The sequence below is a fragment of the Ambystoma mexicanum genome, chromosome 12, assembly GCF_040938575.1.
Source record: "Ambystoma mexicanum isolate Mex_15411 chromosome 12, UKY_AmexF1_1, whole genome shotgun sequence".
NCBI lineage: Eukaryota > Metazoa > Chordata > Amphibia > Caudata > Ambystomatidae > Ambystoma > Ambystoma mexicanum.
Genome location: NC_090936.1, coordinates 869,241,295 through 869,264,081, shown reverse-complemented (window position 1 = coordinate 869,264,081; position 22,787 = coordinate 869,241,295).

The window sequence follows — 22,787 nt, the reverse complement described above, 5'->3', positions numbered from 1 at the left end:
TATGCAAAGTATACACAATAGGTACTCAGATACAATAGCACAAGCAAACACTGACCAGAGCTTTGGTATCAAAGTATATAATTATTTATTTAAACACACACTGTTTGAAACACTCCAGCACTCTTATTTGTAAAACACTCTAAACACAGTTACTATTATGATATATACAACCCTTATTCCTTATCAGACAAGTCTTAGTTAACACCACTTATTTCCAGACAGAGGTGAGCGCTTAACTATAGATGGCACTCCAATAAGTTCATGAAAAAGGGAGGGAAAAAGGCAGAATATGTGAAGATACACCACTCTAAGATTTAGGAACACTTTTAGCAAGGCAGAAGAGCAAAAGTCACTGGTGAGCCGAAGTCCATAGGCTGGGCCCACTCTTAGAGAGAGCAGAGCACAAATGCGCCCAGGTTCACACAGGCTTTGGAAGTCTTGCAGAGAGTTTGAAAAGAATTTCGAGAGGCTCAGAAAAGATTAGCCAGGGGGTCCCAGGCTAACCCAGGTTCGAAAGCCGGGGGCTAAATCTACCCCGTACAGTCGGTGGCAAGGGAAGCCAGGCGGAACACGGTACCCTAAGTGGGAAGGATCCTCCAGCGGTGGCAGTTGTTCGTGGCAGCGGGTGCAGGTCTCGGCGTCGCCCAGAGGAAGAGAAGATCTCAACTTGGAGGAAAGATGAAGGTCGTTGCACTGCCAGGGAAGAAACCAGCCGTGGAGTTTTCCGGTTAAAGGTATTACCCTTTATTTCGCGGTCGTGGTAAAACGTGGTATTCCGGTTGCCGGGGTGCTTGGCACAGGCAAGGCGGCCACAAGATGCGTTGGGAAGGCGAAAAGACAGTGAAAATGGTTATCCCCACCAGTCAAAGGAAGAAGACTCTCCGGCGGGAGATCTCCTCTGTCGTTGGGAAAAGTGGTGAGACGGTTCAGCAGGGCTCCACCAGTGGTGTCGTCGTAGCAGGTCGGCTCAGCTTCTCCCTCATCGGATTCTTAGGTCCTGTGGCGACTTCTGAAGTTCCAGTCCCCAAAGCCCTGCTTTTATGCAGAAAACCTCCATTCACTCAGCCTAGCTGTCACTCAAACATGCTAAGTGGTGAGCCGGCCGGCTCACCACTTGGGCCAATCAGGACGGAGTGCGACTTGAGTTGCCTAGGCAACTCAGTCCAGGGAGCTTAAATCCCTCTCCACCCCTCCTAAGTACCCCAGACAGAGTGGCACCACTTTGGACGGCTTCTGTGGAGAAGCCCGCCAAAATGTGGAACAAAGGGCTTGACTTGGGTTGGAGTCACAGAAGAGAACACAAACACCATTTTAGAACCGAGTTTTGGCAAAAAATACCAACCGAAGAATTAATAATAAATAAATAAACCGGCGGGATATGTTCGAGGCTATCGTAATTAAATAAATAAAGATAGTAGCCTCGAACAATGGGAAAATCCCATAGAGAAATATTCGCGGTTGAATATAAAAAGTAGTATGCACTGCCACCAGCCAAAACTCGATCAGTGGGGACGGAGACGTGCCTCCTCGACTAACAGACCCCAGGGCAATCGAATTGCCCCAGCCAGTACGTCCACAATATGATGGTTTGTACTGGTTCTGTTCAGAATTCAAGACTAGTAAAGTCAATGGTGACTTTACATGCCCTGGGAGACAGTAGTCAGCCCCAGGGTATGGAGTCTATACTGGGGGGTCACTATGACACCCCTGTGTTACTGCACTGAGGGTGCTGTGTAACACACATCACAAAAACACGTGAAGCCCTATGGAGTAAAAGATCCTATAGCCCATTAAACACATCTAGAGTCAAAGGAACACACTCAAATCATGTCCAAGAGTGAGGGTAAAAGAGTCTCACTCTTGGCAGGAGAAAAAAATAAACCCCAAAAAATCCAGCAAAGCTGCTGGGGGACTCACTGGTTAGGAAATTCAGCCTAAACAGAGAATTCTCCCTTACAAAGCCCTTTCCTGGAAAGCCCCCTCACACACACCCTAATGGTTTGAGGTCTGTTTTTATAACAAAAACACAAAAGCCAGAGACAAACGTGTATGGCCGCATCCCTGCACGCGCTTCCGATTGGTCCACTCATAACAGGCTACTCAATTCATGACATCAGAAATTAAGTATGATCTATTTTTAACACAGTTTAAAAAGAAAACAATAAGAAAAAATTAACAAATTAACGAGAACCTCAATCAATATATTGAATGCATAAAAAAATCAACCCCAGAAAATCCAGCAAAGCTGCTGGGGGACTCACTAGGTTAGGAAATTCAGCCTAAACAGAGAATTCTCCCTAACACTCGCCCCCCCCCCCAGACTAAGGGACAGGAGGATTTAATCCACTCCTGGATGAACCTCATACCTCTAGTCGATGACATACATCCTAGAGAGTCCATCAGCATTTTGGTGGTGACACCTTGACCTATGTTCTATGGTCCAATCAAAGGATTTCCTTTGTAAGCTATATGACCTACAAACCCTTTGAGGAACATCAGTCTTTTAAAGTTATAGGGGATCTGGTTGACCAGTCCCTCAGAAGTTGGTACAACTTCTGAACCCGTGTTAGGCTTTTTCAAGGGGTCCTTATAAAGGATTCCCTTAGATCTAAAGGGGCCTCCAAGGTTCCTCACCACCTCTCTTGTGGGAGCAGGTTGGGTCTTAGGCCTCTTGGTTGGAGGGGTTAGGGTTAGGCAATTTACCTGCTTCCCCTTCCTCTTAGATCTAACCTTACCTACTTTAGGAGTTTCCCCCCTAATATTAGGATTAGAGTTGGGGTCTTCAGTAGGAGGTCCAACAGTTGAAGGGTTTTGGCCTTAGACTTTTCTTTCCTGGTTTTCCACCAGCATTGAGAATTACCAGTTCTCTCAGGCCTGGTAAGGGTCCAGTAGGTCTATCCTCCTCTTCCTCAGAAGCAGGGGGGGTCACAGACTCTGAAACTGGGGGAACAATGATGGAGCTTGGTTGGGGCTCCCCTTTCCCTAATGTACTAGCCTGTAATGTGCTAGGGTTAGAGGTCAACTTACTACCACCAGGGCTTGTAGTGGGGGTCTCGGTAGAGGTTCCCACAGACTTAGAGTGGTCCTTTAAGGTGGCCTCTCTAGCCAATTTGGTTAGGTTCTGGTTCTCCATACTGGGAGGCCTGGGGGTATGTGACACTACTCCTAGACTTCTTAGGGCATTCCCCAACAGGACTTTCCCAGGCACCTCAGTCTGTACACTGACAGGGATCCTCACTGTCATGTTGTTACACTGAATGAGGGCTGGTAGAATAGGAACCATTTGGACAGGGCCTCCAGATATCCTAGTGGGACCTTTGGGTGCTTTTGCCAAATCCTCAGGTTGAAAGAAGCTTTCATCCACTACTGTTCTGCTGGCCCCAGTGTCTCTCCTGGCAGGGGTATCCTGGCCAATGGCAAGAACACTGTCCATATAATATACTTTAGAGTTTGCAGGTAGGGAGTTATACACAACCCTATTCTGGGGCTTAACCAGATCCATGGACTCTGTAGACAAAGTTGCTTGAAGACCCAAGGGTTTGTCAGCAAAAGCTTCAAAGTGAGCACTAGCCATCTGTACTTCATCTCCAGGATTGAAGGGTAAGGAGACTGTGCTGATCCCTGCAGGTTTACCCTTGCAACTGGGATCCCCTTTGATATTGTCAGTAGCCTTACGGATATAGCATTGTCCAAATGCTCTCTGAAAGGGTGGCTTGTTCTGACCTCCTTCTGGTTGTTGACCAGAAGGTACACTAGCCTGATTCGGTTTACCCTGGGGCTTACCCTGGTTATTTTGTTGTTTGTGGCCCTCTTTGTTATGGGAGGTATTAGAATTCTCTGGATTCACTTTAGGTGGCTGCTTTCCCTCATCCTTTTTCTGAGTGACCCCTGAATCCTTGTGAGAGGCCCTGTTGGCAACCCACAAGTCAGCAGCCTTAGCTAGTTTTCTGGAATCTAATTCCTTTGAATCAGCCAAGTGCTGTCTGAGCTCAGGAGAGCAGGCATCATAAATTGACTCCAACATTACAAGATTTCTCATTCCCTCATAAGTGTTCACTTTGTAACCCTTAATCCATCCCTCTAAGTTTTTCAGACACTCACTCACCCAGGTAGCCCAAAGGGTACCATCATTCTTTTTGAGGGTCCTAAACCTCTTAAGGTACTGGGAAGGGGTCTTCCCAAATCTAGCTATCAAAGCTAGTTTCACACATTCATACTCCTTCCTATCCTCCTCCCCCAACTCCATTACCACATCAGTTGCAACAGTGGGAAGCCTAGAGAACATCCAGGTGAGTAAGTCATTTCCTGTGATGTTCTGGAGCCCATGATTATATTCAAACAGAGACAACCGATCCAACACATCCAACTTAGGCTCATACATACCAACCAATTCTTTAGGCATTCGGGGTCTTTTAGGACTGGAACTTCTAGAGGAGCCAGAGAGCGAAGCATTCTCAACAGATAATTCCTTCATTTCTAGCTCATGCTTGAGCTCCATTTCCCTTAGCCTTAGTTCTTTTTCAGTTTGAGCATTAAGTTTCTTATACTCCAATTCTAGTTTCATTCTCTCCAGTTCAAAGTATTGAGGACTAAATGTGGGACCTGGTAAAGGTCCAGTAGGTACAGCAGGTAGAGCAGACAGAGGCCTAGGAGGGACAGTCACAGCAGCCTCACCCTCCTCTTCTGGCTCTTCCTCAAGATCATCAACATTTTGTTCAGTTTCAATCTCAATACTGTTATCTACAGTTGCTGGAGTGGTAGGTTCCTCTGAACCATCATCCAGGCTTTGGTTAGCTAACAACCTTTCTATTAGCTCCATTTTCTTGCCTCTAGTCAGCAGATTCTTATGCTTACAGAGAACTCTTAAACAATCAGCAGTTTTTGTAGCAAGGGACTCTTGACTATAACTTTCCATAGTTAACATGTTAGAAAGATTACGTTTTCAGTGCTAAGCTTTGTGGTTAGTTGCACTAAGGTATCCTAAAGCACACTAAAATGTATACTCAATACAAATCCCACTGCTGCCACCAGTGTTAGGCAGAAACCTGTGCAGTTCCCTTTGGGAACACTGCAAAAGTTTTAGGACTACAGGTGTTAGCAGTAAACCCACTTGGTAGCAGTCTGTACCACCCAGATTTACCTGGTAGCTGTGGCTGAGCAGTCAGACTTCCCTCAAGAAGAGTTAGGCAGTATGCAAAGTATACACAATAGGTACTCAGATACAATAGCACAAGCAAACACTGACCAGAGCTTTGGTATCAAAGTATATCATTATTTATTTAAACACACACTGTTTGAAACACTCCAGCACTCTTATTTGTAAAACACTCTAAACACAGTTACTATTATGATATATACAACCCGTATTCCTTATCAGACAAGTCTTAGTTAACACCACTTATTTCCAGACAGAGGTGAGCGCATAACTATAGATGGCACTCCAATAAGTTCATGAAAAAGGGAGGGAAAAAGGCAGAATATGTGAAGATACACCACTCTAAGATTTAGGAACACTTTTAGCAAGGCAGAAGAGCAAAAGTCACTGGTGAGCCGAAGTCCATAGGCTGGGCCCACTCTTAGAGAGAGCAGAGCACAAATGCGCCCAAGATCACACAGTTACACTAGGCTTTGGAAGTCTTGCAGAGAGTTTGAAAAGAGTTTCGAGAGGCTCAGAAAAGTTTAGCCAGGGTGTCCCAGGCTAACCCAGGTTCGAAAGCCGGGGGCTAAATCTACCCCGTACAGTCGGTGGCAAGGATAGCCAGGCGGAACACGGTACCTTAAGTGGGAAGGATCCTCCAGCGGTGGCAGTTGTTCCTGGCAGTGGGTGCAAGTCTCGCCGGCGCCCAGAGGAAGAGAAGATATCGACTTGGAGGAAAGATGAAGGTCGTTGCACTGCCAGGGAAGAAACCAGCCGCAGAGTTTTCCGGTTAAAGGTATTACCCTTTATTTCGCGGTCGTGGTAAAACGTGGTATTCCAGTTGCCGGGGTGCTTGGCACAGGCAAGGCGGCCACAAGATGCGTTGGGAAGGTGAAAATACAGTGAAACTGGTTATCCCCACCAGTCAAAGGAAGAAGACTCTCCGGCGGGAGATCTCCTCTGTCGTTGGGAAAAGTGGTGAGACGGTTCAGCAGGGCTCCACCAGTGGTGTCGTCATAGCAGGTCGGCTCAGCTTCTCCCTCATCGGATTCTTAGGTCCTGTGGCGACTTCTGAAGTTCCAGTCCCCAAAGCCCTGCTTTTATGCAGAAAACCCCCATTCACTCAGCCTAGCTGTCACTCAAACATGCTAAGTGGTGAGCCGGCCGGCTCACCACTTGGGCCAATAAGGATGGAGTGCGACTTGAGTTGCCTAGGCAACTCAGTCCCGGGTGCCTAAATCCCCCTCCACCCCTCCTAAGTACCCCAGACAGAGTGGCACCACTTTGGAGGGCTTCTGTGGAATAAATGAATAAATAAACCGGCGGTATGTTCGAGGCTATCGTAATTAAATAAATAAAGATAGTAGCCTCGAACAATGGGAAAATCCCATAGAGAAATATTCGCGGTTGAATATAAAAAGTAGTATCCACTGCCACCAGCCAAAACTCGACCAGGGGGGACGGAGACGTGCCCCCTCGACTAACAGACCCCAGGGCAATCGAATTGCCCCAGCCAGTACGTCCACAATATGATGGTTTGCACTCGTTCTGTTCAGAATTCAAGACTAGTAAAGTCAATGGTGACTTTACATGCCCTGGGAGACAGTAGTCAGCCCCAGGGTATGGAGTCTATACTGGGGGGTCACTATGACACCCCTGTGTTACTGCGCTGAGGGTGCTGTGTAACACACATCACAAAAACACATGAAGCCCTATGGAGTAAAAGACCCTATAGCCCATTAAACACATCTAGAGTCAAAGGAACACACTCAAATCATGTCCAAGAGTGAGGGTAAAAGAGTCTCACTCTTGGCAGGAGAAAAAAATAAACCCCAAAAAATCCAGCAAAGCTGCTGGGGGACTCACTGGTTAGGAAATTCAGCCTAAACAGAGAATTCTCCCTTACAAAGCCCTTTCCTGGAAAGCCCCCTCACACACACCCTAATGGTTTGAGGTCTGTTTTTATAATAAAAACACAAAAGTCAGAGACAAACGTGTATGGCCGCATCCCTGCACGCGCTTCCGATTGGTCCACTCATAACAGGCTACTCAATTCATGACATCAGAAATTAAGTATGATCTATTTTTAACACAGTTTAAAAAGAAAACAATAAGAAAAAATTAACAAATTAACGAGAACTTCAATCAATATATTGAATGCATAAAAAAATCATTCAACAAACATAACATGCCATCAGGTTAATTAGTAGAAGGGACTTTCTAACTAAACCATAAAGTTTTGTCAATCACATCTATGCAATTCAAAATATGTTGCAGTTAAAATAAAGGAATAATATATAACATTCTTATAGTGATGTATACACATATGTGAATAAAAATCATGTAAAGTTCAACATTCAAACTAATGGTCTTTAATATGAGATTGTATGCATTGTGGGTGGTGGCCCTTGTGCAGGAGTGGAAGATTATAGTGTATAGAGTCTTAAACATTACCTTGGAAGTATGTTGAAAATCTTCCGCAAGTATCATTAAACATATTCAAGACTTCACAATAGAAGAGGTTATTCCATAAGGTGGCAGATGTTACCAGCTGCAGCGGATAGTATGTGTAATTGTGTGTTTGATTGTGTTTAATGCGGTTCGGATTGGGAAGTCTGTGCTCTGCAGTGATTTGCATGCTGTGGGCTTTAACTTTGAGGCATATTTACAAGTCCTACAGTGACAGATGGTGATGGTTTCTGGCTTGTTTTGATGGTTTCCCCTCTGCCTCGGTTACACATACAATCCAGCATGAGAGAAGGTACACGTCTGGTAACCAACGCAAAATACCACTTGTATCCTGCTATGTAAATGTCTCATTTTTTAAATACCCCTTCGGCACTGCAGCTGCTGCTGAATACATGATGTGATATCAGCCCACAGTGCATTAAACACCTTTGAGAGGTGACACTTTGGGCACGTGGATGCATACAAAATTCACAGTTAGTAAATATGACCATGTTTCCTGTTTTTATAACAAACCTCCTCCCCCATACAAAGCCGCAGAACTTAGACGCCGCCCAGGCACAGCACACATCTGCACTCTCAGTAGCTGAATATTTCTGTTCTGCTCCCTTAACAGTACGCCAGGAGAAAGGAGTGGTTCTCTGCACGGTATTTTGCTTCTGTAGTAAATCTCCCCCCTCCATCACTTGCAACTGTTATTATCGCACAGTCACAATCAGTGCAAAACATAGCTAAAGAAAAAGCCTTGATTACTGCTTCTTTAATGACCATAGTTTCTCGCACCCCTACTCCCATATCAAAAATACTGCCTATCTTACACAAACTTACCAACTACTATTGTATTGCCCTGTCTACAAAGTGGACTACACATTTCAAGTAGATTGCACAGTCCCAGGGAGGTCATTACATTTTTCCTATCTACAATAATTGACCGATTTCTTGCCAAAGCCTATATTTCTCCTTTTTTAAGGTAAAGCCAGACTGTCCCAGAACACTAAGGATGCCCTCTAAATGTCGATCATGCTCCTGCAGGGTCTCTCCATCTATCTATATATACAAAAATCAAAATGTGTTTGTGGCGGGATTTGCTGGTTTGTGGCTTGGCACACCGTTTCACCAATCTGCACCAAATGTTGCATAGTTACCTGTTAGGAAACTTTGGACAATACTTACTACATGACATTTAGACACCACAGCCTGTTCCCCGGATTTCAACACAAATCAACATTTGTTGGTGGGTTTGTGGCTTGGCGAAGCGTTCCTTATACAATTCCACATCCTTTCACCAATCTGGACCACATTTTGTATACTTACCTGTTACTGGCTACATGACATTTGCACACCTCACCCGTTCCCCGGATTTCAGCAAAAGTAAAAATGTGTTTTTGGGTTTGTGTTCTGCTGACGAAGCCGTAAACCTTGTTCACCGGAAGGGAAAAAAAAAACATAAGAGAGGCAAATTGACCTGAGTGGCGAAAGTGAAAGCAGGTAGCATTCCAGAAGTTTCCAAATGTTTGGTGAAATTACTTTTCCAGAGGATTTTTGCCAGGTGGTGCCTGCTGACAAAGCCTCAAACCATGTTCACTGGGAAGGGAAACAAAAAATGCTATTTATAAGCAAACTTTACAATGCTTGAAACCATGTTCACCGAGAAAGGAAACAAAAATGTTTGCTGCATCATGTGAAATAACCTTTCCAGAGGATTTTTGCAAGATGATACCTGCCGACAAAGCCGTAAACCTGGGTTCCATACGAGACCTCGAAAACTTTGTTTCAAGGCCCTAGAATGCATGGTTTCTGAGATATTTCCACTGCAATGAACTGCACCACGCCAGGGTGAGGCCGAACAGCAACCTACAGTATCATTGATTTTCAACAATTGATGAGAGTGTTATCATGCCTGTCTATAGAACCCGTTCGTAGAATGGATTCTTCTGCTAGTAGAAAATAATGTAGTCATGGAAGCGAGTGACATCCGGTACGATGTTCATTCATCCCTGTTTTTTTTTGGAAGCACATTTCGTGGAAAATATTTTGCTGAAAAAAACATAAACAATATGGGGGCTGGGAGCAGGGCATATAAGGGGTAGGATGGGGTGGTGTATAGGCATACATAATGGAGGATAGGGGTTAGGGGGGACCCCTCAAATAAAAAGAAATGTGATTCTTTTTTGGCAAAAATGTTTCGGCAAAAAGTGCAGCGGAAAAGAAACAGGCGAACAATGAACATAGAACCTGACATCCTTGGTGGCACTAAACAGGGTATACATTCTTTGAAATACGCCTGCAGAGAATATTAGCAAAATTGCATCCATTTGAAATCAAACATGCCATGAGGAATGACAAAAGTGGTAACATTTCTGAACATGGGGGCTATCCTGACCTGGTTATAAACTAGTTGAGGTCAAATCTGAGGTTCAAAAATGATTGCCTTGCCTAACACGCTCACCAGTTCACCAATATTGGGGGAGGGAAACAGTCTTCCATGACATTCTGACCACTCGCAAATCGACACACAATCTAATGTTGCCAGTTGGCTTCCAAACTACAATATGACATATGCCAATGCTTCCACAGGCTCTATGACTCCCTAAGCTTACCATTGTTTTCATTCCACAGAAAGATGTCCTCCCAAACGTACTGGTACACTTTGCACCCTAGCCACCACTGGAATCACTCCTTCCTGGGTCCTTATTCAATCGTCAAATCACTTTAAACAACCGTATCTCTCTTCAAAGACATATTCATATCTTCTTTCCATCTTGGTGTCCTTTTTTTGCTCAACCATCATCACCAAACCTGAAGCATTTGATTCCAACATATCCCTAAATCACTCTACTCTTGCTGCATAAACCTCAGATTTAATAGAACCCACCTTCGTGTAAATCTAGTGGTGAACTCCAACCAATGTCAATGGGGCTGCCCTATAAGCATCTGGGCAAATGGCAACCCATTGCAAATCTGTTAAAACATATCCACCCAGGTATGCTTTTCAATTGATGTGACCACAAGTAAACTGGCATGTTGACATGTTTTGTCACACCAATCTCACTCGGAGGAAACACTAGATTGTGCCTATTGCAGCCCTTTTGATCCTGCACACATCTAGTACCACTGTCTCTTGTAATATCACTCACATTACCGCGCCTACACTTTCTGAAACAACTTCTGAAATTACCTCTTTTCCCACAACTCATACATTCAGCAATCATTCCTGGGAGCTCATGTGCATTGGCTAGGTGGAGAGCACTACCACATTGAAAACATCAGCAGCTCATTCAAAGTTTTGTGGTCCTACTACAGCTAGCCATCTACTTCCTTTCCTGATAAATTAAAAGATCTTTCTGCTATTAACCTTTCTGTCCCACTATCTATGCTCACCTTTCCATTCCTCTGTAGCCCTTTCCTATATCCTCTCTCTTCTTTACAACAGCCACCGCCTTCCTTCCACATTCGCAACCATGCTTGTCATGTTCCTTTATGCATAACATATGCTCCATTGCTTTGACAATACTTATAACTTAATCTGAAGAAAGATCTCATTTGCTCTGATTTTGGAGCTCTCTAATTCTGAGCATGAAAGGATCCCTAATATGTTTATCATAACCATGGCTCGGGAAGATAGCTCAGGGGCAACGTGCTCACCTTGGAAGCAAGACGACACAGAGAAACACAGGTTCGATCCCTGTGTCCGCGCTTAGAAACTGCTGGGTACTAAGCACGTTATAAATAACCTATCATATCATGTGCAATATTGCACTGGTTTGCCTATACCTGGAGACTGGTAATAAAATCCTTGTCTTTGCCCTCTAACACCATGGTAGTGTTGCTCCAGAATGATATTCACCCTTTTCATTGTGTAAGTTAAGCTTCTTATTATCATCTAATATGGATTCAATCCCACATTAAATATCCCCTCTTCTCCATCCTCTTCTTTAAGTTTAGGTAAGCTTTTAGGAATTCTACAACCTTCAACCGGCAGACAGTGCATCAAAAACCCTTGATTGCTCTTCGTATTGTAGGTCAAACCGTGTACAACTAGATTATAATCCTCAAAGTTTTCTTTCCAGGTGGGGAAGGTAAAACCTTAGAGGGTAAGATACATTTGTTAATGCTTCAGGTAATAACCTCATAACATAGACAACATGAATACAACAAACTAAAACAGCAAATTCAAAATGATAGACTAGTTAGGGATCTGACATAACAAACTAACACAACAAATATCCAAACTTATTGTATATGTTATCTACCATAATCCACTTTTCCAACTGGAGGTAAATTCCTCAAACCACTATGTACAAATGGCATGCAGTGATCCTGTACAAGGCACTCTGCTGTGGTTTCCGTTGTACTTCCTTTATTTCTATGCACATTCTACATTGAGCACCAGGGCTTGCCCAGCTTCAATTTCCTTTGTTTTGTTTTGATGGATGGCCCAGGACAACTACCAACCATAAATGTGTCCTTTTCAATCTATCCTTGCAGGTAAGTTGATCCCTTCCTGCACTTCAGATGCCCCATTTAAGAGCATCTCTCCATACTTTGAGCATCAGACAGTATACACACCTCGATATCAATAAATAGGTCCAAGCGCGAGAGATGCAGCAATTCCATATGTCCTGGGAGGGAGTTCCAGCAGACCCACAGAGCATGAGCATGGCCATGTGGCTGGTGAACATTGCAACATACAACTTAACACCTGTAATGCATATATATCATACTTTTTAAAAACAATTCTTTGGTACTGCAGCTCCTGCTGAATACATGATTTGATACCAATCCGCAGCGCATATACCTGGAGAGGAGACACACTAGACGCAAAGATGTGTATAATATTTACAACTTCTAGAAATTACTACAACAGAATATTCTGGTTCCGCAATGTAGTATGCGTTTAGGCCAGAAGTCTTCTTACCCCCAGCACCCAAACAAGATCCCAGTGGCAGGCAACACCAATACAATGAATGTGAACTCCAGGGGCCTGGTGCTACCAATTTGTTGGCAATATGTCATAGTAAAAATAAATCTGTACTCACAGGATGACACACACAGCAGCTTTGTCTTCAACAAGGTTTATTGACCCACCAGGGTAGTACAAAGTTCAGCAGGCCCCCAAAAGCAGGCCACCCTTCATCCACTAGCTAATCTGCCTCAAACCGTTCCCTTTAGCATTGCCCCATCTCATCCTTCTTGAATTCCACTGTTCCTGGGTTCTTTGGCTTCCACAACTATATACAATAGAGAAGGAATTTAAATGATCCAGGACCAACATTGTTACTGATTTGCATGCAGGAATTGTCAATACCTGTTACTGCTAATGTGAAAACTAGTTATAACCATTATTGATGTGCTGAATAGCCCCTATTCACTCTGCAGATACTTGGAAGAAAGCAGTCAATTGTTATTTGCTGATAGCATCTGAACCTGTGGGCAGAATGAGAAATAGATGATGGAGTACAATTGGAAAGGGGTGATGGATGAGAAGAGAGTCCAGTGCAGAATTCCTACAGTGTTGGAGGAGTGTGAAGTATGCATTTGAGGATAGAGAGGATTGTGAGTGGGAGGAGGCGGTAAAGGGTGAAGTGCAGAGTCATGCAGAAATCTGTCTGAAACATCTTGTGGAGTGACAGTGGTAGTAGCAACAGTCAGAGGGTTTAACTGACTGTTCATGCATCCCAAAACCAGAGGCCACAGAAAGGCTGATGGATAACATCCTGAGTGGAGCACCAAGTCTGAGGAGAGGTCCAAAGATGTTGACCAAGCTGGGATCAGTAGAGAAACAAACAACAGCATGCAAACGCTCATGCTGGAAGCAGAAGGAGAAATGTCGACTGGTTTGGAACATACTAAATACAGTGCCCTATATGAGAAAGGGCAGTAAAGCAAGAGACATTGGAAAGGAGTTCAGTTCAGGAGTTTGGATGGTAGGCCAGAGTGGCAGTTATCTCAAAGTAGAAAGCCAGGAACCCATATATTGATTACCTAATGAAGAAACAGATCATCAGAGGTGTGGCTCAAGCTCTTCAAGGAGCACATTGGTTCTACAAACAAAGTGACCTAAGAAGGAAACATTTCTTTATGTTAGTTGATGGCTAAACAATTCCAGGAGTGCAGTGACACTGACAAACCATGTGAGCGAAGAAGAATGGATTGGTTTATGGTAGTTATGTTTAAGCTACTAAAAGCATCACAAAGACTCCAAGAGACCAACCAAAAGACTAAAAGAGTTGCCTAGAGGTGTAGTGGTTCAATCTTTCCAATAGATGCAGCAGAGCTAAGAAGGAACGTCAATCAATTAAAGAAATGCTAACAATGACAATTGGACCAAGTAGCAATAGCAAAGATAAGTGAAATAAGTAAGGAATCACTGAGGAAGTCAAATGGAGGAAATAAAGAAGCACTAACAAAGAAAACTGGACCAGTTAAAAAAGTGCTATCCAAGTCAAATGAATCAAATACAGAAACTGTCACAACGCTACACTAATCAAGTGCATGTGTACAAACCAAGTCAAGGCGACCAAGCACTGAGGCCCCGAACAGGTGCAGTGAACCAACCATGGAACCAGTGACAAAGTCAATTAAACAAAGTCTAGCTAAAGAGTGGACGTCTTCTGAGAGCTGTAATGCCAATACCTCAAAGAATGTGAGCAGAACTGCTAATAAAACAGGTTAACCAGAGAAACATTTGGGAATCGAGAACCAAGCCCTCCAGGAATATAGCACAGAGGTTCTGACAGAAGGACTGAATTAATTCAGAGGGGGTTTTGAGATTCAAGCACTTTCCGAATTCAGTGCAGGGACACCGACAAAGAGATGATCTAGGAAATGGGAGATGGAATTTAGGATTTTTTGTCATGGCACGCCAGTCAAGCAAGCCAATTGTGTCCTCGAACTCAAAGTGTTTTACATTTGACTTAACAATGAGCACAGAGACACTGTGACAAATACTGAAAGGTAATAGAGGGTGAGATGTTCACCTAACCTACATAAAGCTGTGAACAATATAAAAAAAATAACATGTTTTAACTTCTAACACTGTGGTCCACTCCATTCATTGCACAGACTTTAACACATGGTGTAAGGAGTGAGGTCAGAGGGATATGGTGTAAAGATTGTACCCAACACAAGGAGAATGATATCTAAAAGGTCAGGCATTGAAAAAGGAAACATTCCACTAATAATTATCACAATGATACCAAAGTCATTTACACCCACCAGAGGTAGTGATGGGGCTGAAGATCTGGACTGGACTGGACATCTACAAAATTGTGTGAACAAATATTTTTACAAGCAGATCTTGAGCTAGCAATAATTCCAGGTGTATTCTGGACAAGTTGTTCTGAGGTTTGGATTAACTTCAATAAACCATGTGACACACAGAAGTATGGTTCCCTATTATAAACACTGATAGGCAATATGGGTCTATCTTAAAGGGGAGAAGTCATGGAACAATGTAGACACAAGTTATGGAAGGAAAGAAACTATATTGCATTTGTTTGTCTGATCTACAAGGTATAGCCCTGATCTCTGATGTACGTTGCAAGGGTGCAGACGTACGAGTCTGATACAGTGGTGGCATGTTTGTCGGAAAAGACTTTTATTATAAACGTAAAGTAAAGGAAAATAACTATCTTGACCTATTACTATGAGGGGTTGCCCTACTGTTAGGGAGAATTCTCTGTTTAGGCTGAATTTCCTAACCTAGTGAGTCCCCCAGCAGCTTTGCTGGATTTCTGGAGTTTGTTTTTTTCCATCCTGCCAAGATTGAGACTCTTTTTCTACCACTCTTGGACATGAATGTGGTTAATTCCTTTGAATGTCAATGTGTTCTATGGGCTATGGGGTCTTTTACTCCATAGGGTCTCATATGTTTTTCTATGTGTGTTACACTGCACCCTCCGTGCCGTAACACTGGGGCGTCCTAGAGGATCCCCACCATAGACTCCATACCCTGGGACTGACTACTGTCTCCCAGGGCATGTAAAGTCACCATTGGCTTTACTAGACCTACATTTACTAACAGAACTAGTACAAACCATCCTATTGTGGACATACTAGTAGGGGTAATTCGATTACCCCTGGGTCTGTTATTCGAGGGGGAAGTATCCCGTCCCCCCTCGTCGAGTTTTGGCTGGTGGCAGTGGAAACTACTTGTTATATTCGACCCCGAATATAACTCTATGGGATTCTTCTCATTGTTGGAGGTTAATACTTTTTCTCATTAATCTCTAACATACCACCGGTTTATTTATCTTAAATAAATCTATCGGTTGGTATTTTCTGCCAGAACTCGGTTTTTAAAATGGCATCTGTGTTCGTCTCTGTGACTCCTAAACCAAAGGTTGAGCCCTTTGTTCCACTTTTGGCGGGTTTCTGCACAGAGGCCCTCCAAAGTGGTGCCATTCTGTCTGGGTACCACAGGGGGTGTGGGAGGGGGTTTAGGCACCCTGGACTGAGTTGCCTTGCCAACTCAAGTCGCACTCTGGTGTGATTGGCCCAAGTGGTGAGCCACCCCGCTCACCACTTAGCGTGTTTTGATTGACAGCTAGGCTGAATGAATGGGGGTTTTCTGCATAAAAGCAGGGCTTTTGGGACTGGATCTTCAGAAGTCGCCACAGGACCTAAGAATCCGACGAGGGTAAAGCTGAGCCGACCTGCAACGACGACACCTCCAGTGGAGCCCTGCTGAACCGACTCACCACTTCCCAACGACAGAGGAGATCTCCCGGCTGGAGAGTCTTCTTTCCTTGACTGGTGGGAACAACCAGTCCCCTTTGCTTTTTCTTTGCTTCCAGGGCGTAGTGGTGGTAGTGGTCGAATTGCCCGTGCTGAGCACCAGACTAACCCGTACTGCGACCAAAAGGTGGTGCCTTGTGACGGAGCACTCCGCGGCTGGTCTCTTCCCTGGTGGTGCAACGATCTTCAACTTTCCTTCGACAACGAGAGCATCTCTTCTCTTGGCAAAGCCCCGACTTGCATCCACCACCAGGAACAACTGCCCCCGCCGGAGCTGTCTCTCCACATACAAGGTACCGTGTCTGCCTGGCTTCCCTTGTGACGGTTAGCGTGAGGTGTGTTAATCCTCGCCTCTCCATTGGGTCGCCTCCAAGCCTTCTTAACTTTCTGTTCTGAACTGGTCCAATCTTTCTGTGACAATTTGCGACAAAGACTCGAAGTGCATTTCCACTGTGATACTTTTTGGGACATATCGCCTTGCCTCTCTCCGAGTGGGCCTGGCCTCTGAACTTTGCGATCTACAGTAGACCCTGCCTTACTTGCCTTGCATTTGTTCGTAAAAGTGTTGGTACCGAGTTGATTTCATACCCTGCCTTTTCTCTCCCGTCCTAACGAATACTAGAGATCATCTATGTTAAAGCATTCACCTCTGTCTGCAAATAAGTGGTGCCGTTGAACCTAGACTTGTCGAACTATTGTTAGGGGGATTGATTTACTTATAGTAATTGTGATTGAAGTTGTTTGCCGTATTAGTGCCAGTGTGTTTTTCATAGATGTGTTTTTATAAATAAATAACTATATATCTTTACACCCAAGCTCTGTTCCGTGTTTTCTTGTTCTACTGTGTAAATTGGCCTATTTTGTATACTCCACATACTGCCTAACTCTTCTTGAGGGAAGTCTGACTGCTCAGCCACAGCTACCCAGTGAATCTGTGTGGTACAGACTGCTACCAAGTGGGTTTACTGCCAAACACCTGTAGTCCTAAATCTTTTGCAGTGGTCCCAGAGGGAACTGCATAGGTTTCCGCCTAACACTGGTGTACAGCGGTGGGATTTGTATCGAGTATACAGTTTAGAGTGCTTTTCAACACTTTAGGATAACTAACCACAAAGCTTAGCACTAAAAAGCAACTTTCAAAAACATGTCTACTATGGATGTTTGCAGTCAAGAATCCTTGTCAGGTGAAAATACTGAGAGTTTACGAGCTCTCTCTAGACAAGAGAATCTTTCTGTAAGAGGCAAGAAAGTAGAACTGGTAGCGAGATTGCTGGAAAACCAAAGTCTGGGTACTGGTTCAGAGGAACCAACTTCTCCAGCAAATGTAGATAACAGTAATGGTGTTGATCTAAATCAAAGTTCTGATGATAGTGATGAAGAGGCTGAAGAGGAAGGGGAGGCTAACGAAACTGTCTCCCCTGCTCCTCTGTCTGCCTTACCAGCTGTACCTACAGGGCCTATAACAGGTCCCACACTAAGTCCTCAAGTCCTTGAACTAGAAAAAATGAAAATAGACTTAAAATTCAGAAGGATTACTGCTCAAACTGAACAGAAGCACCAAGAAATGCAACAAATTCTTAGGCTCTGAGAAATGGAGCTCAAGCATGAGTTAGAAATGAAAAAGTTGTCTGTCAAAACTGTTTCTGTCTCTGGCTCCTCTAGAAGCTCCAGTTCCAAAAGACCCCGGATGCCGAAGGAATTAATTGGTATGTATGAACCAAAGTTGGATGTGTTGGATTGGCTGAGTTTGTTTGAGTACAATCATGGGCTCCAGAACATCACAGGTAATGAGTTGCTTACCTGGTTGTTCTCCAGGCTCCCCCCTGTTGCAACTGATGTGGTAATGGAGTTGGGGGAGGAGGGTAGGAAAAAGTACGAAAGTGTGAAACTAGCTTTGATAGCTAGGTTCGGGAAGACCCCTTCCCAGTATCTTAAGAGGTTTAGAACCCTCAAAAAGCATGATGGTACCCCTTGGGCTACCTGGGTGAGTGAAGGGTTGAAAAACTTAGAGGGATGGATTAAGGGTTACAAAGGGAACACTTATGAGGGTATGAAGAATCTTTTTATGTTGGAGTCTATTTATGATGCCTGTTCTCCTGAGCTCAGACAGCACTTGGCTGATTCGAGGGAGTTGGATTCCAGGAAGCTAGCTAAGGCTGCTGACTTGTGGGTTGCCAACAGGGCTACTCATAAGAATTCTGGGGCAACTCAGAAAAAGGATGAGGGGAAAACAGCCTAAGAAAGACTCAAAAGAGAATTCGAATAACTCAAATTCCAAAGAGGGCCCCAAACAAAACCAGAAGGGTAAGCCACAAGGAAAACCGCAGCAGAATAGTGTGCCTTCTGGTGCCAAACCGGAAGGAGGCCAGAACAAGACATCATTCCAGAAAGCATTCGGTAAATGCTTTGTTTGTGGCTCAACTGACCACGTGAAAGGAGATCCCAGATGTAAGGGTAAATCTTCAGGGGTCCAGCTTGTCTCCTTAGCTTTCGCTCCAGAGGAGGAAGTCCAAATGGCAAGTGGAAACTTTCTACTGCTGGCTGATGAACCCATTGGAGTCTCAGCCAGTGTTTCTTTAATGCCTCTGGGGTTGTGGGAACAACAGAATTTAGATGTCTATAACTCCATCCCCGATAATACTAAAGAGTATTATAAGGACAGTGTCCAGGTGAATGGTCAGGAGCCTCCTGCCATTAGGGACACTGGGGCCAGCATAACTGTGGTGGATAAATCTTTTTTCAGGCTGAAGATGTTGCTAAGGCGCCCAAACGCCTCACCAAGTTAGCTGGAGGGCCTGTGCAGATGCTTCCCCAATTACCTGTTCTCATCCAGTGTAACGACATGACTGTGAAGATACCTGTCAGCATACAGAGTGAGGTACCAGGACACGTTCTGTTGGGTAACAACTTGAAAACTCTCGGAGTTGTGTCGCATACCCCCAGACCTCCTAGTAAACGGTTACAGGAGCTAACCAGACCTGCAAGGGAGAGAACCATGTGAGGTACTCTCCAGGAGATGATGAAGAAAGATATCACTCCTGCTCCACTGGAACTGTCAGCTGCTGTCTCAAAGAAATCAGAAGCGAAAGGGAAACCTAAGACTTCTATTCCAAAACCAGCAGCCAGCATTTCAGTGCAGCCAACAAGGACTTCCCCGCGGTTGTCCAAAGTTATACCCGTAACTCCCCCTCCAGCTGAGGGTGAGAGGGAGGTACAACCCTGTGTGGTAGAATTAGACTCTGAAGAAGAGCTAATGGAAGGCCAGGAACTCATTGGAGATCTGGATCCTGTTGACCATCCTGAGCTGCAGTCTTTACTGGCAGAAGGTGGACCCAGCAGGGCAGACTTCAGTAAGGGACAGAGAGAATGTCCAACTCTGGAAGGTCTTCGCCACCAGGCAGAAGCTCAGGCTGAAGGGCAAGAGCCTGGGAAATACAGGTTGCACTGGGAAGATGGCCTCTTCTACAGTGAACCGACCAAGTCTGCACCTGGAGACTACAAATGACTTGTAGTACCCCAAGAGAACAGACCACAGTTCTTGCAGTTAGCCCACGAGATTCCTTTGGCTGGTCACTTGAGTTTCAAGAAGACTAAGGAAAGGCTCTCTCTCTACTTTTATTGGCCGAAGATGGGGGCCAAAGTAGAAAAACACTGCAGGAGCTGCCACACCTGCCAGACCTCTGGTAAGGTTGGCTCCAAGAATGTGGCACCTTTAGTGCCTCTCCCAGTTGTGGGAGTCCCATTTGAGAGAGTAGGGATTGACATTGTTGGTCCCCTTGATCCTCCAACCTCCTCAGGCAACAGGTTTATACTTGTTGTAGTAGACCATGCTACTAGGTATCCTGAGGCAATTCCTATGAGGACTGTTACAGCTCCGGCTGTGGCTAAGGCCCTCCTTGGTATTTTTACCAGGGTTGGGTTTCCTAAGGAAGTAATCTCTGACAGGGGGTCAAACTTTATGTCCCACTACATGAAAGCCATGTGCAAAACCTGTGGAGTTACTTACAAGTTCTCAACAGCCTACCACCCCCCAAACCAATGGGTTGGTAGAACGGTTCAACCGAACCATGAAGAGCATGATAGGTGCTTTAGAAGAACCCCTTAAACGAAAGTGGGACCTTCTACTGCCATGCCTTCTATTTGCTTATAGAGAAGTCCCTTAGGACAGAGTAGATTATTCTCCCTTTGAGCTCCTCTATGGTCATCCCGTCAGAGGTCCATTGGCCCTGATTAAGGAGGGGTTGGAGAGTGCTCCTTTCTCCAAGCCAGCCAGAGTGACTGACTACGTGATAGGTCTCCGGAGGAGAATGTCGCACATGATGACAGAAGCAAGCAATAACTTGAAAGCTGGACAAGCATTGGTCAAGCACTGGCATGATCAAAAGGCTAACATGCTTGAGTTCGCTCAAGACCAGCTCGTTCTCGTTATGATCCTAACAAGGCAGAGGGCCTTGCAAGACAAATGGATGGGACCCTTCAGAGTTGTGGGTAAACTCGGAGAGGTCAACTATCTGGTGGACTTGGGCAATCCCAAGGAGGCTCCGACAGTCTTCCACACCAACCGACTCAAAGCGTATGTCTCAAGACCTGATGTAGGAGCGTTGCTTCTAGCATCATCAGAGGAAGAAGAAGAGAGTGAAGCTCTTCCGGATCTCCTCAGAGGCTTACCTTTAGACGGAAAAATTGAAGGAGTAAACCTCTCTTCAAATCTGACACCCGAGCAACAAGAAGAGTGCAAATCTATGTTGAATCAGTTTGCCTCTCTGTTCTCGCTTTCACCAGGCTTGACCCCTTGGGGCCACCATGACATACTCACTGGTGACTGTCTGCCAGTCAAAAGCAGAGGATACCGAATGTCAGAAAACGTACGAACCCACATCAAAGGTGTGGTCAGCAAGATGCTTGATCTCGGGGTAATAGAGCCCTCTACTAGTTCATGGTCTAGCCCAGTTGGGTTAGTACCAAAGGCCGGATCTAAAGAACTTAGATTCTGCGTGGATTATAGAGCTCTTAATGCAGTCACCAAGACTGATGCCCACCCTTTGCCAAGAACAGATGAGTTGGTTGATAAACTTGGCGCAGCCAAGTTCCTCAGCACATTTGACTTGACGTCAGGCTATTGGCAAATAGCCCTGACAGACCATGCCAAGGAGAAAACTGCATTTTCTACCCCCGTTGGCTTATACCAGTTTAAGGTAATGCCTTTCGGATTGAAAAATGCACCTGCTACATTTCAACGGATGGTAAACCAGGTTCTGAATGGGGTGGAGGACTTCTGCATGGCATACTTGGATGACATAGCAGTGTTCAGCAATTCCTGGGAAGAACATGTAACCCACCTGAGAGATGTTTTGCAGGCTCTTGGACGAGCCAATCTGACCATAAAGGCGAGTAAATGCCAAATTGGACAGAGTAAGGTAGTCTATCTTGGACATGAGGTAGGAGGTGGAGAAATAAGGCCGTTGCTCAGTAAGATTGAAGCTGTGCAAAATTGGACGACACCTACTACTCAGACCCAAGTGAGAGCCTTCCTAGGCCTCACTGGGTATTACAGGAATTTCATTGAGAACTATGGGACCATAGCTTCTCCTCTGAATGTCATCTCCTCTCCCAAATTTCCTAAAAAGGTTAGATGGAACGAGGAGTGCAATCAGGCTTTTGAAAACCTGAAAAAGGCTCTTTGCCAAGCCCCAGGACTCAGAGCTCCTGATTACCACCAAACTTTCATTGTTCAGACAGATGCTTCAAATGTAGGAATAGGTGCCGTACTCAGTCAACTGGATGGGAAAGGTAGGGAGCACCACGTTTGCTTCATCAGCCACAAGCTGAAGGATCCTGAAACAAGGTGGGCAACAATCGAAAGAGAATGCTTTGCTATCGTGTGGGCTCTGAAGAAGTTTCGGCCATACTTGTATGGTTCTACTTTTGTCATTCAGACTGACCACCAACCCTTGAGATGGTTAATGCAAATGAAAGGGGAAAACCCAAAACTACTGAGATGGTCGATCTGCCTGCAAGGGTTTGGTTTCACCATTGAGCACAGGTCAGGGTGTCACCACCAAAATGCTGATGGTCTCTCTAGGATGTATGTCATCGACTAGAGGTATGAGATTCATCCAGGAGTGGATTAAATCCTCCTGTCCCTTAGTCTGGGGGGGCGAGTGTTAGGGAGAATTCTCTGTTTAGGCTGAATTTCCTAACCTAGTGAGTCCCCCAGCAGCTTTGCTGGATTTCTGGAGTTTGTTTTTTTCCATCCTGCCAAGATTGAGACTCTTTTTTTCCCACTCTTGGACATGAATGTGGTTAATTCCTTTGAATGTCAATGTGTTCTATGGGCTATGGGGTCTTTTACTCCATAGGGTCTTATATGTTTTTCTATGTGTGTTACACCACACCCTCCGTTCTGTAACACTGGGGCGTCCTAGAGGATCCCCACCATAGACTC